Consider the following 17,539-nt stretch of genomic DNA (forward strand, 5'->3'; position numbering starts at 1 on the left):
CTCGTTCTTAATTGTCCCATTGCTATGTTTGACTTTCCCACTTAATTGTGGATGATATGGTGTATGTAACTTGTACAGTGTTTTATTCCAAGAAGATGAAACATCTTTTGAAAAAATAGTCAATTAAAATGTGTGCCTTGGTCAGATGATAATACATAAGATATACCATATCTACAATCAAATTCCTGTGTGATTTGCTTAGCAGTAATTCATGTGCAACAGCATACCCTATGACCCACTGTGAAAACAAGTCCACTCATACCAAAACAACTTCAGCATTCTAACTTTAAGCAGCTAATGAAATCAAACTATATGTATTTGAAAAGAACTGATGTTTGGAGAAGATGTGAAGGTATTGTTTTAACTAGAAAGCCTGCATTTTTCTGCAAGCAGGCAATATAGGAAGTACAGTACCAGGCAATTGATACATAACAGTAAGTCTGAATCAGACCAATCACGACCATTTTAGCAGCATTGGACATCTGTGCCAATGCTGGCATGAGTGATTTTGGGCTTGCCATCAAAGCTTTATGATAAACTTTCATGGTCTTGTGTACGCTGTTTATTTCACTTAGTCTTTTCCTATGAATTGCAAGCTTTTTGTATTTCAATTAATGTTTGCTCATTTGGTATACCTACAGTTAGGCCCATATAGATTTAAACACTGACACAGTTTTCCTAACTTTAGCTCTCTATGGCATTTGATTTGAAATTAAAAAAGTGGAGATGCAATTGAAGTGCAGACTTTTGACTTTTATTCAAGGCATTGAACAAAAATATTGTATGAAATGTTTAGGAGTTGCAACCATTTTCATAAACATTGCCCTATTTCAGGGGCTAAAATGTAATTGAAAAAAATCAACATAATCATCATTAGAATGTTACATTTTAATACTTTATCAAGAATCCATTGAAGTCATACTTGAATTATGGCCTCTTTAACTTGTACTTAAAGCTTATTTGACTGCATGTTGTAGGACCACAGCAACAACTTCAAAATTAAAATGCTACATTTGGAATCAACTCCAGACCTTTTACTTGCTTAATTGATGAAGAAGTAACAATAAATAGCCTACATCTGTCCATGAAATAGCTTTTGAATCACTAGTCCAATTAGTTTTGGTCCCATGAAAAATAGGTGACTACATAGTAAACAGTTGTAATTCCTAAACTCTTCTTACAATTTGGATGTAAGTAACCTTAAATTAAAGCTAATAGCCTGAACTTTAAAACCATATTCATTATATCATATTATATAACTGTAACTTAAATATGTTTTGGTAAACAGCTAAAATGACAGAAATTGTATCAGTGTACAAATATATATGGATCTAAATATATATCATTAGTAAACATGATAAGATTTTCTTTTACAATTTTTGTTTGTGCTCCTGCCTCTGCAGCAAAAACAGCTCTTTGATTTCAATTAGTAATTTCATTATGTGCAGTCATATAGGCTTGGCATTTCATGACTGGTATCTGGGAAGATAATTGTGTAGCTTCTAGTAACTCCTTTACTTTTTCTGCATTTGCGAATTGGTTTGCTTGTTGCCGTCATAAAGTCTGTTTCCATAATTCCACAAAATCATGCACCACACCAATGGCATTTCTACTATTTGTGTATTTATAATTTACTAGCTGTTCTACCTGTTCCATGCATGGTAGTTTCTGATTTTCACGGTTGCAAATATAAATGAGTGTTAAAAATTTGGTAAATCTATAGAGAGGTAGATTTCAGACTTCTTGATGTAAGTAAATATTAATCCTTGATCCTTGGCATTACCCGAGTAGCCCCCGTAACAGATACGGTAAAAAGTGACAGAACTATTTTTGTAGTTAATTAAATTCTACACACTGGATTTGCAATCCAAATTTTGATCCAATTGTCCATTTGTGTGTAATCGTTAATGCAACGCAAGCCACACATCGGTAATGATGTCATTATGTCAACCCCCTTTTCATCCCCTTAGGGGAGGTTTATTAAAATTCTAATATATAGTTTTACTATTTCCCACCTGATGAATACCTTACATTTTAGTTTCCTAACATATCGGTAAGTAAATCACAGCAGATATCGCAACAATTTTTTAATTAAAACAGGTATATGTACTCCCAGTTACTTCACTAACCAATTTAAAAATTAAATGTTTATCATGAAAACCCATGGGTAATAAAAATGTTAAATCCGCCTATAATCCCCAAAAATAAAAAATAAAGAATATTGGGCAACATAACAAAAATCAATTAAAGTGCTAAAGAAAAATATACAAGCTTTAAACAAAATCTAAAAAAAAGGCCACAAATGTGTAAAGCTAACTTTTCATTTATTACAAACAAAATAAAAAGTTAATAAAAAAAGTATTAAAAAAGTAATTTTATGGTATTTTTAGGCCAGTTTAAAAAAGTAATAACAATTATAAAAGGCAATTGTTTCCTTTAAATAAATAGTGTAGTTACATTTGATCTGCATAAGCTAATTAAAAAAAATGATGGCAGTTATTTGAGGACTTTTTTCACACTATTTATAAAATGTAATTATTGGGCTAATTAAGCTAATTTGAAAATTATAATTGCCTAGTTTGTAATGATGGGGTGTCCAAGGTTTCTGAAGAAATTGCCAACATTTGAACTTAAAATAGTGATTTTTCACCTGTGGGTAACTGCAAGAAATAAATTGTATTAATTTCTAAAATTACCGTAGTTACATTTCTCCCTAGCACTTGAATAGGAAAAACGTATTTCCGTGGAAAAAATCCGCACCATGGTTTTTTTCAATATTATACTTGCAATTGAATATGCCCTAAAAGTTCCTCCCGCTACTCTTGCATGCAGAAAAAATGGGTGTGTAGCATGTAAAATCTCTCCAACAACATTAGACACTGTTGTCCACATTGTGTCAGCTATTGTTTTTGATACTTCTGGAAGATGTTCATTTAGAGGACTAGGCTTTATAACATCTAGACTGACTGGTTCAAATATACCCTATTGGGAGTGCAAAATACAGTATATCCAGATTTACAGAAAAAGGATTTTCTTAACATATTACCCAGGACATCTGTAGCTAATAGGAATGAGTGCTCACTGGTTAGTGGACCAATTGTTGTGTTTATCTTGTGTGTTTCTTTTAGGGGAATATTTTGGTTTGCTACCCCTTCTGAATGTATAATATTACAGTCAAACCTGTTTTAGTGGTATCTCAAAGGACAGCACATTTAATCTCACTTAAAGAGGTATCTCACTTATCCAGGTTCAAAAGAAAAATAAGTCTTAGTTAAAGAGGTTTGACAGTCTCACTGACAGATGGTTTTCTGTGCAAAAATGCTATGACATCACAATTAATCCTAGTAATAGAGGTTTCCCTATTTATCCAAGTCCCACTTAACCAGGTTCGACAATATTTGTACTAGGTAAACTAATTTTGTCTGTTATAAGTGATCTTAGAGCCCTCATAACAATGAGAAATAAATGTTTACAGTGTCCAATTCTCAAATCAATAGATCATCTTCAATTTCTGCAGTGTCATTTTTAGAAGGGAACTGTTCAGTTTTATTTTGGGGATTTACATTCTGGATATATTTATATATTGTCTGGAGAAGGCTCTTCCTTCCCCATGCAATTGTAACAAATGATTTGTGATTTACCAAATGTTGGGCTACTGGTAATAGCATTTTTATATTTCTGTTGTCTGGCCATACCTCAAGTGGCTGGAGCTGCTTTATCCTGTAGGTTAAGGAGTTTAGTTTCTGTTTGTAATTTCTGGGTTACCAAATTATCCTCATGATGTACTGGAAAAGTTGCTAGACACATAGGGTATAATTAATAGTCAACAAAGTTTTATCTTAGGGTTCATACCTTCAACAAAAGCACTGGCAGCATTGGAAAGGGAGATTTTGGTTTAAATATCTCCTGAATACTTCCATAGTTTTGTATCTCTGTTCTAAACCTGACCCTTAGTTACTCTGTGGGTTCTTATGTTATCTTCATTATTTTTCCCCAGCTAGGCTGGCATGGATATTGAGCTGTAAATGCTTGCATTAACTGTTTATGTACCTCATTCTGGTCTATCTGTATGTTTTGGTGGTTCAAAATGCTGAAGTTCCTTTCCTGCCTCTGTAATAAGTTTCTTATAAATGTCAGAGGTTAGTGTACCAGTAAACAATGGTACGATGTCAGTATATATAGGTGAGTATGCCCTATACAAGCATTCTAAATTAGCTTTAACGTCCTCTCACCTTTTCCTATATTCTGATCACTCAGTACATATCTGGTATAATTCTAGTCTGGTCCAAGGGACATGGATTGGCTATAACTTGCCTTCATCAGTAGTTCATTTTCAAGGGAGCTTGAAAAATGTTGGATGCTGCGCTTGCCTATTTCATGTACTACCAGTTGTAGTGATGTTGTCTGTGTGTACTGTATCATGGCATAATTTGTACCCATTTTAGTATACCTCTTTCTATGGTACAAGTTCATTGTCTTCATTTTTCTCTAAGTGATGTTGAATTTAATTTCCATTATAATTATTATACTGTAGGTTGTTTTATAATTGAGGGAAAGAGTATTATAATTATATGTCCCTTCATTATCATCTCTTTTCTTGCCATACAACAAAGAGTTATCCGATCAGTTATGTAATTGTGAAATCCCATTCTCATCTGTCTGATATGTATCATAAAATTGTATTTTAGGATTAAATAGAATTCTGTTTTCTCTACCCTGTCTTTGTTTGGGGAAGGGCACTGGTTTTCCTTGTATTAGCTAATGCCATTATTGCTGGAAAAATTCCAATGGGTACAGGACTTTCTGGGTTGATTGTCTTCACAGTCATGGTTTGTGTTACATACGCTGGAGGGGGCATAACGAGATACTTCTTTCCATACCTTCCACTCAGGCTTTTTCCCTAATTTATTTCTTAAAACTTTCCATTTATCTATATCAAAGATCCTTTTAATGGTATATAAGGATATTTTGAATTCAAACTACTGACAAATTTCACACTTGTACTACACATCTGATACATCACACTTGCAGGATTGCCATGAGGGATCACTAACATTAGAGATTCTTTACCTACTAAGGATTTTCCTTTTCCCATTATCTTTATTTTATAGTCCAGACTTCAGTATACGATACAATGGTAATAGGGTCTCTCCCCAATTAAAGGAAAATTACTCCCTCTTGTGGGAAACCTTATAACCTAGTAAAATAAAATGGCCCTTCACAATGATATCAAGACATGGCAGACAAAATATCCCAAAAACATTAGAATAGAAAAAAATTTCAAAAATGTAAAATATCAAGAAATTATAGAACTTAAAATAAATTGATTCCATACTAATAATCATTAAGAAGACTTCAACAAGAACAAGCATATATGGGGCTAATTCATATTTATTCTCAATTGCATACACATTCATCGCCTATAAGCAAAAATTAGTAACATTGATGTTAAGCATAGGCCAATGGCTACTCAGACTGAACAAGGCAGTAGCAAGCCATGTTTTTACATGTACGAGCTCATAGCTGATGGTAGATATATACCCTAAAAATGGCCATGATTTTCTAACCACTTTCTGTAAACTCCTTAACACCTCTAAATTGTCACTTCCTGTCAATCACTTTCCCATGAAATCCTCATTGCTAGCTGGATCTCAGCACATGAGCAGTCTGTGATAATCGCTCCATTGTGTGAACATTGCCATCTGTCTTATAAACATGTATGAGGCCCATGGAGCAGAGTAAGAAAAATAAGCTCTTACCTTGTGGCTAGAGTTGATCCAAGTACCCTGGCTCTAAGTCCATTATTCCTTCTTCGTGTGTCATAGTGGGTCAATCTCAGTGGGAACTCCATAAAAATGTTATAGAAGAGTAATGGTACACAAAGTAGTGTTCTTAAGATTCAATATGCACATCAATAAAGAGCAAGCAAAATCAGAAATGCAAGCTAATTGTTATACAGGTCATCATCCTTATACCAGAGTAGTCTAAAAATTAGTGATGTGCACCGGAAATTTTTCGGGTTTTGTGTTTTGGTTTTGGATTCGGATCCGCGGCCGTGTTTTGGATTCGGACGCGTTTTGGCAAAACCTCCCTGAAATTTTTTTGTCGGATTCGGGTGTGTTTTGGATTCGGGTGTTTTTTTACAAAAACCCCTCAAAAACAGCTTAAATCATAGAATTTGGAGGTCATTTTGATCCCATAGTATTATTAACCTCAATAACCATAATTTCCACTCATTTCCAGTCTATTCTGAACACCTCACACCTCACAATATTATTTTTAGTCCTAAAATTTGCACCAAGGTCGCTGGATGACTAAGCTAAGCGACCCAAGTGGCCAACACAAACACCTGGCCCATCTAGGAGTGGCACTGCAGTGTCAAACAGGATGGCACTTCAAAAAAATAGTCCCCAAATATCACATGATGCAAAGAAAAAAAGAGGCGCAATGAGGTAGCTGTGTGACTAAGCTAAGCGACCCAAGTGGCTGACACAAACACCTGGCCCATCTAGGAGTGGCACTGCAGTGTCAGACAGAATGGCACTTCAAAAAAATAGTCCCAAAACAGCACATGATGCAAAGAAAAAAAGAGGTGCACCAAGGTCGCTGGATGGCTAAGCTAAGCGACACAAGTGGCCGACACAAACACCTGGCCCATCTAGGAGTGGCACTGCAGTGTCAGACAGGATGGCACTTCAAAAAATAGTCCCCAAACAGCACATGATGCAAAGAAAAAAAGAGGCGCAATGAGGTAGCTGTGTGACTAAGCTAAGCGACCCAAGTGGCCGACACAAACACCTGGCCCATCTAGGAGTGGCACTGCAGTGTCAGACAGGATGGCACTTCAAAAAAATAGTCCACAAACAGCACATGATGCAAAGAAAAAAAGAGGTGCACCAAGGTCGCTGGATGGCTAAGCTAAGCGACACAAGTGGCCGACACAAACACCTGGCCCATCTAGGAGTGGCACTGCAGTGTCAGGCAGGATGGCACTTCAAAAAAATAGTCCCCAAACAGCACATGATGCAAAGAAAAATGAAAGAAAAAAGAGATGCAAGACGGAATTGTCCTTGGGCCCTCCCACCCACCCTTATGTTGTATAAACAGGACATGCACACTTTAACAAACTCATCATTTCAGCGACAGGGTCTGCCACACAAATGTGACTGAAATGACTGGTTGGTTTGGGCCCCCACCAAAAAAGAAGCAATCAATCTCTCCTTGCACAAACTAGCTCTATAGAGGCAAGATGTCCACCTCCTCCTCATCGTCCGATTCCTCACCCCTTTCACTCTGTACATCCCCCTCTTCACAGATTATTAATTCGTCCCCACTGGAATCCACCATCTCAGGTCCCTGTGTACTTTCTGGAGGCAATTGCTGGTGAATTTCTCCACGGAGGAATTGATTATAATTCATTTTGATGAACATCATCTCCACATTTTCATGGTAGTAACCTCGTACGCCGATTGCTGACAAGGTGAGCGGCTGCACTAAACACTCTTTCGGAGTACACACTGGAGGGTGGGCAACTTAGGTAAAATAAAGCCAGTTTCTGCAAGGGCCTCCAAATTGCCTCTTTTTCCTGCCAGTATACGTACAGACTGTCTGACGTGCCTACTTGGATGCGGTCACTCATATAATCCTCCACCATTCTTTCAATGGTGAGAGAATCATATGCAGTGACAGTAGACGACATGTCAGTAATCGTTGGCAGGTCCTTCAATCCGGACCAGATGTCAGCACTCGCTCCAGACTGCCCTGCATCACCGCCAGTGGGTGGGCTCGGAATTCTTAGCCTTTTCCTCGCACCCCCAGTTGCGGGAGAATGTGAAGGAGGAGCTGTTGACGGGTCACGTTCCGCTTGACTTGACAATTTTCTCCCCAGCAGGTCTTTGAACCTCTGCAGACTTGTGTCTGCCGGAAAGAGAGATCCAACGAAGGTTTTAAATCTAGGATCGAGCACGGTGACCAAAATGTAGTGCTCTGATTTCAACAGATTGACCACCCGTGAATCATGGTTAAGCGAATTAAGAGCTCCATCCACAAGTCCCACATGCCTAGCGGAATCGCTCTGTTTTAGCTCCTCCTTCAATGTCTCCAGCTTCTTCTGCAAAAGCCTGATGAGGGGAATGACCTGACTCAGGCTGGCAGTGTCTGAACTGACTTCACGTGTGGCAAGTTCAAAGGGTTGCAGAACCTTGCACAACGTTGAAATCATTCTCCACTGCGCTTGAGTCAGGTGCATTCCCACTCCTTTGCCTATATCGTAGGCAGATGTACAGGCTTGAATGGCCTTTTGCTGCTCCTCCATCCTCTGAAGCATATAAAGGGTTGAATTCCACCTCGTTACCACCTCTTGCTTCAGATGATGGCAGGGCAGGTTCAGGAGTGTTTGCTGGTGCTCCAGTCTTCGGCACGCGGTGACTGAATGCCGAAAGTGGTCCACAATTCTTCGGGCCACCGACAGCATCTCTTGCACGCCCCTGTCATTTTTTAAATAATTCTGCACCACCAAATTCAATGTATGTGCAAAACATGGGACGTGCTGGAATTTGCCCAGATGTAATGCACGCACAATATTGCTGGCGTTGTCCGATGTCACAAATCCCCAGGAGAGTCCATTTGGGGTAAGCCATTCTGCGATGATGTTCGTCAGTTTCCGTAAGAGGTTGTCAGCTGTGTGCCTCTTCTGGAAAGCAGTGATACAAAGCGTAGCCTGCCTAGGAACGAGTTGGCGTTTGCGAGATGCTGCTACTGGTGCCGCCGCTGCTGTTCTTGCTGCGGGAGGCAATACATCTACCCAGTGGGCTGTCACAGTCATATAGTCCTGAGTCTGCCCTGCTCCACTTGTCCACATGTCCGTGGTTAAGTGGACATTGGGTACAACTGCATTTTTTAGGACACTAGTGACTCTTTTTCTGAGGTCTGTGTACATTTTCGGTATCGCCTGCCTAGAGAAATGGAACCTAGATGGTATTTGATACCGGGGACACAGTATCTCAATCAAGTCTGTAGTTGCTTGTGAATTAACGGTGGATAACGGAAACACGTTTCTCACCGCCCAGGCTGCCAAGGCCTGAGTTATCCGCTTTGCAGCAGGATGACTGCTGTGATATTTCATCTTCCTCGCAAAGGACTGTTGGACAGTCAATTGCTTACTGGAAGTAGTACAAGTGGTCTTCCGACTTCCCCTCTGGGATGACGATCGACTCCCAGCAGCAACAACAGCAGCGCCAGCAGCAGGAGGCGTTACACTCAAGGATGCATCGGAGGAATCCCCGGCAGGAGAGGACTCGTCAGACTTGACAGTGACATGGCCTGCAGGACTATTGGCTTTCCTGTGTATGGAGGAAATTGACATTGAGGGAGTTGGTGGTGTGGTTTGCAGGAGCTTTGTTACAAGAGGAAGGGATTTAGTGGTCAGTGGACTGCTTCCGCTGTCATCCAAAGTTTTTGAACTGACTTATGATGAATGCGCTGGAGGTGACATATAAGGGAGGATGTTCCGAGGTGGTTAACGTCCTTACCCCTACTTATTACAGCTTGACAAAGGCAACACACGGCTTGACACCTGTTGTCCGCATTTGTGTTAAAATAATTCCACACCGAAGAGGTGATTTTTTTTTGTAATTTGACCAGGCATGTCAATGGCCATATTCGTCCCACGGACAACAGGTGTCTCCCCGGGTGCCTGACTTAAACAAACCACCTCACCATCAGAATCCTCCTTGTCAATTTCCTCCTCAGCGCCAGCAACACCCATATCCACATCCTGGTGTACTTCAACAGTGACATCTTCAATTTGACTATCAGGAACTGGACTGCGGGTGCTCCTTCCAGCACTTGCAGGGGGCGTGCAAATGGTGAAAGGCGCCACCTCTTCCTGTCCAGTGTTGGGAAGGTCAGGCATCGCAGCCAACACAATTGGACTCTCCTTGGGGATTTGTGATTTAGAAGAACGCACAGTTCTTTGCTGTGCTTTTGCCAGCTTAAGTCTTTTCATTTTTCTAGCGAGAGGATGAGTGCTTCCATCCTCATGTGAAGCTGAACCACTAGTCATGAACATAGGCCAGGGCCTCAGCCGTTCCTTGCCACTTCGTGTCGTAAATGGCATATTGGCAAGTTTACGCTTCTCCTCAGACGCTTTTAATTTAGATTTTTGGGTCATTTTACTGAACTTTTGTGTTTTGGAGTTTACATGCTCTCTACTATGACATTGGGCATCGGCCTTGGCAGACGACGTTGATGGCATTTCATCGTCTCGGCCATGACTAGTGGCAGCAGCTTCAGCACGAGGTGGAAGTGGATCTTGATCTTTCCCTATTTTACCCTCCACATTTTTGTTCTCCATTTTTTAATGTGTGAAATTATATGCCAGTATCAATAGCAATGGCCTACTACTATATATACTGCGCACAACTGAAATGCACCAAAGGTATGGATGGATAGTATACTTGACGACACAGAGGTAGGTAGAGCAGTGGCCTACTGTACCTTACTGCTATATATTATATACTGGTGGTCAGCAAACTGCAAAACTGAAATGCACCACAGGTATGGATGGATAGTACACAAGAAAAAAGAAGAAAAGTGACTGATTGCGCTATTTCTCCAGGTGCGTATATGAATAAAAACACGTGTTTTTCACTTCTCTGGTGTTTATTTTAGTACAAACGTTATATCTCATACAACAATATAATAAAAAATTAAGTATGCATACTCATTAGGGGCACATTCTAAAAAATTATTTTATAATAATAAAAATGATATTTCTCTGTTTTAGACATCCAGTGCTCAAATCTATCAGAGACAATTAATAGTTACACTCCTGGATTAAAATGCAACATAATTTATGTATCCACAACGTTTATACAGTGATTTTCCAAGGTGAAAACTCAGTTCTCTGTTTAAAGACAGTTTCCACAACATTGAATATTGCTTATCTTCGTTGTATTAGAACTCAGTCTTTAGCATAGGACCACAGTTCTCATTCATATAATTGCAAAGTCCATGGACTGACAGTTTCTAAATTAAGCCGCTTACCACCGTGTCAGTGGATGCAGACGTGATGGGGAGATCCTCGCCGTGCACAGCGATGCTGGTTTGCTTTCCTTCTCCCCGTCCGTCCTCCGTGGTGGTAGCGGTGCTGGATGGTTTCTAACCCTCAACGTGAGTGGGGCCGCTTGTATGTGGACAATTTTCAGAATAGACTCTCCACCTTGCTAGCCGCGTCTCCTTTGATTGCAGTTCAGCTGGAGCGGCAGGTGTGTAGGAGAATTGCCTTTCACCCTGCCAAGTGATCAGCGACATTGTTTGGGATCAACCCTGCCGGATTGGGAGCTAAGGACAACCAACGAGACCTCCTACACACCTGCCGCTCCAGCTGAACTGCAATCAAAGGAGACGCGGGGAGATCTCCCCATCACGTCTGCATCCACTGACACGGTGGTAAGCGGCTTAATTTAGAAACTGTCAGTCCATGGACTTTGCAATTATATGAATGAGAACTGTGGTCCTATGCTAAAGACTGAGTTCTAATACAACGAAGATAAGCAATATTCAATGTTGTGGAAACTGTCTTTAAACAGAGAACTGAGTTTTCACCTTGGAAAATCACTGTATAAACGTTGTGGATACATAAATTATGTTGCATTTTAATCCAGGAGTGTAACTATTAATTGTCTCTGATAGATTTGAGCACTGGATGTCTAAAACAGAGAAATATCATTTTTATTATTATAAAATAATTTTTTAGAATGTGCCCCTAATGAGTATGCATACTTAATTTTTTATTATATTGTTGTATGAGATATAACGTTTGTACTAAAATAAACACCAGAGAAGTGAAAAACACGTGTTTTTATTCATATACGCACCTGGAGAAATAGCGCAATCAGTCACTTTTCTTCTTTTTTCTTGTGTAGCTTCTTGATCAGTGTTTTGATCAAGTTTTAGCTGTACGTACACAGGTACAGCTGGACAAAGATTGCAGCTCTAAATTTATAAATCTCAAATTAAGAGTAAATAATACAATTAACAAATTAGCGCCTGGATCAGGGTTGTTTTTTATGGATGGATAGTATACTTGACGACACAGAGGTAGGTAGAGCAGTGGCCTACTGTACCGTAATGCTATATATTATATACTGGTGGTCAGCAAACTGTGCAAAACTTAAATGCACCACAGGTATGGATGGATAGTATACTTGACGACACAGAGGTAGGTAGAGCAGTGGCCTACTGTACCGTACTGCTATATATTATATACTGGTGGTCAGCAAACTGTGCAAAACTTAAATGCACCACAGGTATGGATGGATAGTATACTTGACGACACAGAGGTAGGTAGGGCAGTGGCCTACTGTACATTACTGCTATATATTATATACTGGTGGTCAGCAAACTGTGCAAAACTTAAATGCACCACAGGTATGGATGGATAGTATACTTGACGACACAGAGGTATTTAGAGCAGTGGCCTACTGTACCGTACTGCTTTATATTATATACTGGTGGTCAGCAAACTGTGCAAAACTGAAATGCACCACAGGTATGGATGGATAGTATACTTGACGACACAGAGGTAGGTAGAGCAGTGGCCTTCTGTACCGTACTCCTATATATTATATACTGGTGGTCAGCAAAATTATGCACTGTACTCCTACTATAAACTACAATGCAGCACAGATATGGAGCATTTTTCAGGCAGAGAACGTATAATACTGGTGGTCACTGGTCAGCAAAACTCTGCACTGTACTCCTCCTATATAATACTGCTGGTCCCCAGTCCCCACAATAAAGCAGTGTGAGCACAGATATATGCAGCATACTGAGCACAGATATGGAGCGTTTTTCAGGCAGACAACGTATAATACTGGTGGTCACTGGTCAGCAAAACTCTGCACTGTACTCCTCCTATATAATATACTGCTGGTCCCCAGTCCCCACAATTAAGCAGTGTGAGCACAGATATATGCAGCACACTGAGCACAGATATGGAGCGTTTTTCAGGCAGACAACGTATAATACTGGTGGTCACTGGTCAGCAAAACTCTGCACTGTACTACTCCTATATAATATACTGCTGGTCCCCAGTCCCCACAATTAAGCAGTGTGAGCACAGATATATGCAGCACACTGAGCACAGATATGGAGCGTTTTTCAGGCAGACAACTTATAATACTAGTGGTCACTGGTCAGCAAAACTCTGCACTGTACTCCTCCTATATAATATACTGGTGGTCCCCAGTACCCACAATAAAGCAGTGTGAGCACAGATATATGCAGCACACTGAACACAGATATGGAGCGTTTTTCAGGCAGACAACGTATAATACTGGTGGTCACTGGTCAGCAAAACTCTGCACTGTACTCCTCCTATATAATATACTGGTTGTCCCCAGTACCCACAATAAAGCAGTGTGAGCACAGATATATGCAGCACACTGAGCACAGATATGGAGCGTTTTTCAGGCAGACAACGTATACTGGTGGTCACTGGTCAGCAAAACTCTGCACTGTACTCCTCCTATATAATATACTGCTGGTCCCCAGTCCCCACAATAAAGCAGTGTGAGCACAGATATATGCAGCACACTGAGCACAGATATGGAGCGTTTTTCAGGCAGACAACGTATAATACTGGTGGTCACTGGTCAGCAAAACTCTGCACTGTACTCCTCCTATATAATATACTGGTGGTCCCCAGTACCCACAATAAAGCAGTGTGAGCAGAGATATATGCAGCACACTGAGCACAGATATGGAGCGTTTTTCAGGCAGACAACGTATACTGGTGGTCACTGGTCAGCAAAACTCTGCACTGTACTCCTCCTATATAATACTGGTGGTCCCCAGTCCCCACAATAAAGCAGTGTGAGCACAGATATATGCAGCACACTGAGCACAGATATGGAGCATTTTTCAGGCAGACAACGTATAATGCTGGTGGTCACTGGTCAGCAAAACTCTGCACTGTACTCCTCCTATAATACTGCTGGTCCCCAGAATAAAGGTATGCAGCCCCCTGAAACAAAGTGAGAGGACGCCAGCCACGTCCTCTCACTATCATTTCCAATGCACGAGTGAAAAATGGCGACGACGCGCGGCTCCTTATATAGAATCGGAATCTCGCGAGAATCCGACAGCGGGATGATGACGTTCAGGCGCGCTTGGGTTAACCGAGCCATACGGGAGAATCCGAGTATGCCTCGGACCCGTGTAAAATGGGTGAAGTTCGGGGGGGTTCGGTTTCCGAGGAACCGAACTCGCTCATCTCTACTAAAAATATGGTAATCAATGTTTAGAATGTCCACCCCTAATGACAGTCTCCCAATCTCATGATTTTGGCTAAAATATCAAAACAATTTTATAAGAGCTAACTTCTCTGATACATACAGTAGCACTTCCTCACTCATTCATATGACTGACTGGTAATGATCTGTCATTATGCTAAGTATTCAGTGCTTGGCATAATGAAGAGCACTGATACTATCTGGACTGAAGAGGAGGACAGGATTGGTGATCATGATTTTGTTTTATTAAAGGAGTACCACCTTCAGTGTCCATGTACTGGATTTATTTTAACATTTTGTTTACAGGTGAGCTATAGGTGCATTTCATCTGTACAGAACAATGTATATTTTTTATTCTTTACATATTAACCCCACTGGTGGTGCAGGGAACAGTCCAGGCTTTCAGCTCTGGCCTAGGGGTTCCTCGTGAGGTGGAAAACCATTTTGGGAGGGTCTCAACTTCACAAGAAATTCCAGACCTGGGCTGACCAGTTTGTGGGTGGTAGATGTTATGGCAGGGGGACCCTACACTGTGTAACTGCTATAGCATTACTCCCCTGGCTGATTCTGCCTGGTGCTGCTAATAGATAAATTGGAGGAACCCCATGCCATTTTATCCTCCTATTTTTCCATACCAGCCCAGGCTAAGAGGTCCAGGGTTGGTTATGTTTTTTTTTGGGGGGGGCGCCCAAGCAATTCTTTTTTTAACCTTAGTAAAACAGTGGGTTCTATAGTAATCTATGTTAAAATTGTGGACCTTCTTCTGATTTATACACAATGCCAATATTTATGTAGAATAGCAAATATAAGAAGACTGTGCATGCACCACAGTCTGGCTGTGCACATACCAAGGTACCTTTGCAATGAGGCTCACGATGAGGATTTATTCTCAGAGTGACTGACAGGGACGATTTAGGGGAGGTAACAGGGAGTGACTGCAAAAAAGCAGGTATGTCTCTGCCTACATCTGCAATTGTGCATGTAAAAATCATGGCTCCAACATTGCGGGCCTTGCAGCCTTTCTGCAAGATCATAGACTCACTGAGGGAGTCGATGTTCCTCAGATTTGAGCCATTGTTGCGAATGTGTACATAGTTCCTGAGATTTTACTATGGGTCAAGTGGGCATCTCTAATAATTTCTGGGCAGCTACTTCATTTGTGTTGTCCATAACCTGAAAAATCGGAGCTGCACAGGCTTTAGCATACAAATCAGAATCAGGCCCAGAATTACATACAATAAACCCTAACACTCAAGGAAAATAAAGTGAACCCGCCTATAGAATCTAAAATGTATGCCCATCCAAAATATTATTATATACTGTATGTTGTAAATATCTATGTTTATATTTTCACATGATTTTATATATTACCACAACTACCTATTTGCCATCCAAAAACATCTCTGGCATTGATATATAGTATAGTGTTTGGTGATAGTTTGATTTGGAATGAGGACCTGTAATTTTGCACACAGCATAGGTCCAGGTTCTCCTCATAAGAAAATCAATATTTGGAAGTAATCTTATTTCATTTCAAATTAATGATTTCTGGGACTAATATTTCTGCCACTAATAAGAGATTTTCAGGAAGTTTCAGGAAGAAAGATCTTTAGAAAATCAACTTCCAAGAATTCAAGTTTAAAAAAAAATATTTTGGTATTCAACAAGAAGTATCAAGAAATAAACTGGAACTAGAATACAAGCTCGGATAAAAGCACAATACTTACCTGTCTGAGATAAAAGAAACATACATACATTTTTATAGAAAAGGTAAAGCTGCTTAGAAAAATTTTGTACCAGCCAAGAAAAGCCAGTTCAAAGAAATCCCTTGATTCAATTTATCATTCACTAGAAAAAATACTTCAGAAGATTCTATGAATGTGAAACATTTCGGAAATAACTTCTTACATAGATGTATAAAAATTTGTTACGTTTTTAAACAGCATGTTCCTAACAGTCACCAAAGTGTCTAGTGATAAGCAGATGCTTCGAGTCCAGAGGAAGTTCTTACATCAAAAAGTTCACTTTATTTGTATATGTAAAAATTAAACAAAAGAAAAAAAAAAACTAAAGCGACACACAGAAGTCCAAGCCGTTGTAATCAGAAAGGCCACACCAGATAATGGAGCAGGGTGTTGCTGGAAGCCGCAGGAGGTGAGTGACTGCAGCTCATCTAAGGTGCACACCAGTCAGATGGAAGTCCTGTCCGAAGGAGGTCTCGGGAGAAATGGGATCCACTGGGGAGATCCCATGCCCTGTGTGCTGTGCTGTATCCAGAAAACGCAATGGTCTGCGGAGCTGGACATCCTCCCGGTCAGGCAAGGGATCCCTGGGTGCTTGCTCAGTGGCAGAGGTGAAAGAGCCCAAAGTGAGGTTCAAAATGGCACTAGAAGATGAGAGAATACTACCACTGCTCCAAGTCCACAGCTGAAGTAACCTAAATCTTCTCAGTATGGCTGCCAAACCATGCTCCCTCTGTCTCATGGTTGCCTGGCTCCCTCCTCACTGCAGCAATCTACCCAGCCTCGTATCCAGCATAATGATCAGTCTGGCTTTGCCCCATAAACATGCAAACCTGCAGGAACCGCCATCTCCTTACACACTCTGGAGCCTCAATCACCTACTCACTCCCACGATAACCCATATCACCTTTAACCTGATGCCCCCAGGGAACATGCAGACCCATACCACCTGAGTAAAGATCTGAGGCGTGAGAGCACCAGGTCATGGCCACCCTCTTGCTATGTGCCCAACTTGGCCCTCTCTGTATCTTGCAGGCAAGGCTCTACGGAGGGGTGGGGGGGGGGGGCAACTACAATGAACCAGCAGCCTCATCACTGGGACCACAGAAGGCTATTTTATGTAATTTTGCTTTATTTTATTTTGCTTGATACACAACTTTCACTGTCCCCTCCCCCTCTTAAGTTTCCCCACTGCTATAATCTTTTGACTTTACCACTGCAACCCTAATATGGCTCGACTCACCTATGCCCGCTTGCTCAGTACATACCCTCCTTTGTGGCATTTGCACTATACTAACTCAGAGTCATATATTATTTCTGCTTACATTCGGTTATACAGTACTTTTGCTCTCCCTGTGCTGATACTGCCACTTACTGATCCCCCACTGCTACTGCTTTCTCTCTCTCGCAATCTCCCACTGCGTGGTATACTTGTATGAACTAGCCATCCTGCCGACTATAACCTATGTAGTGCACCCTGAGTGACTGCCTCACTTTGAC

The sequence above is a fragment of the Pseudophryne corroboree genome, chromosome 9, assembly GCF_028390025.1.
Source record: "Pseudophryne corroboree isolate aPseCor3 chromosome 9, aPseCor3.hap2, whole genome shotgun sequence".
Taxonomy (NCBI): domain Eukaryota; kingdom Metazoa; phylum Chordata; class Amphibia; order Anura; family Myobatrachidae; genus Pseudophryne; species Pseudophryne corroboree.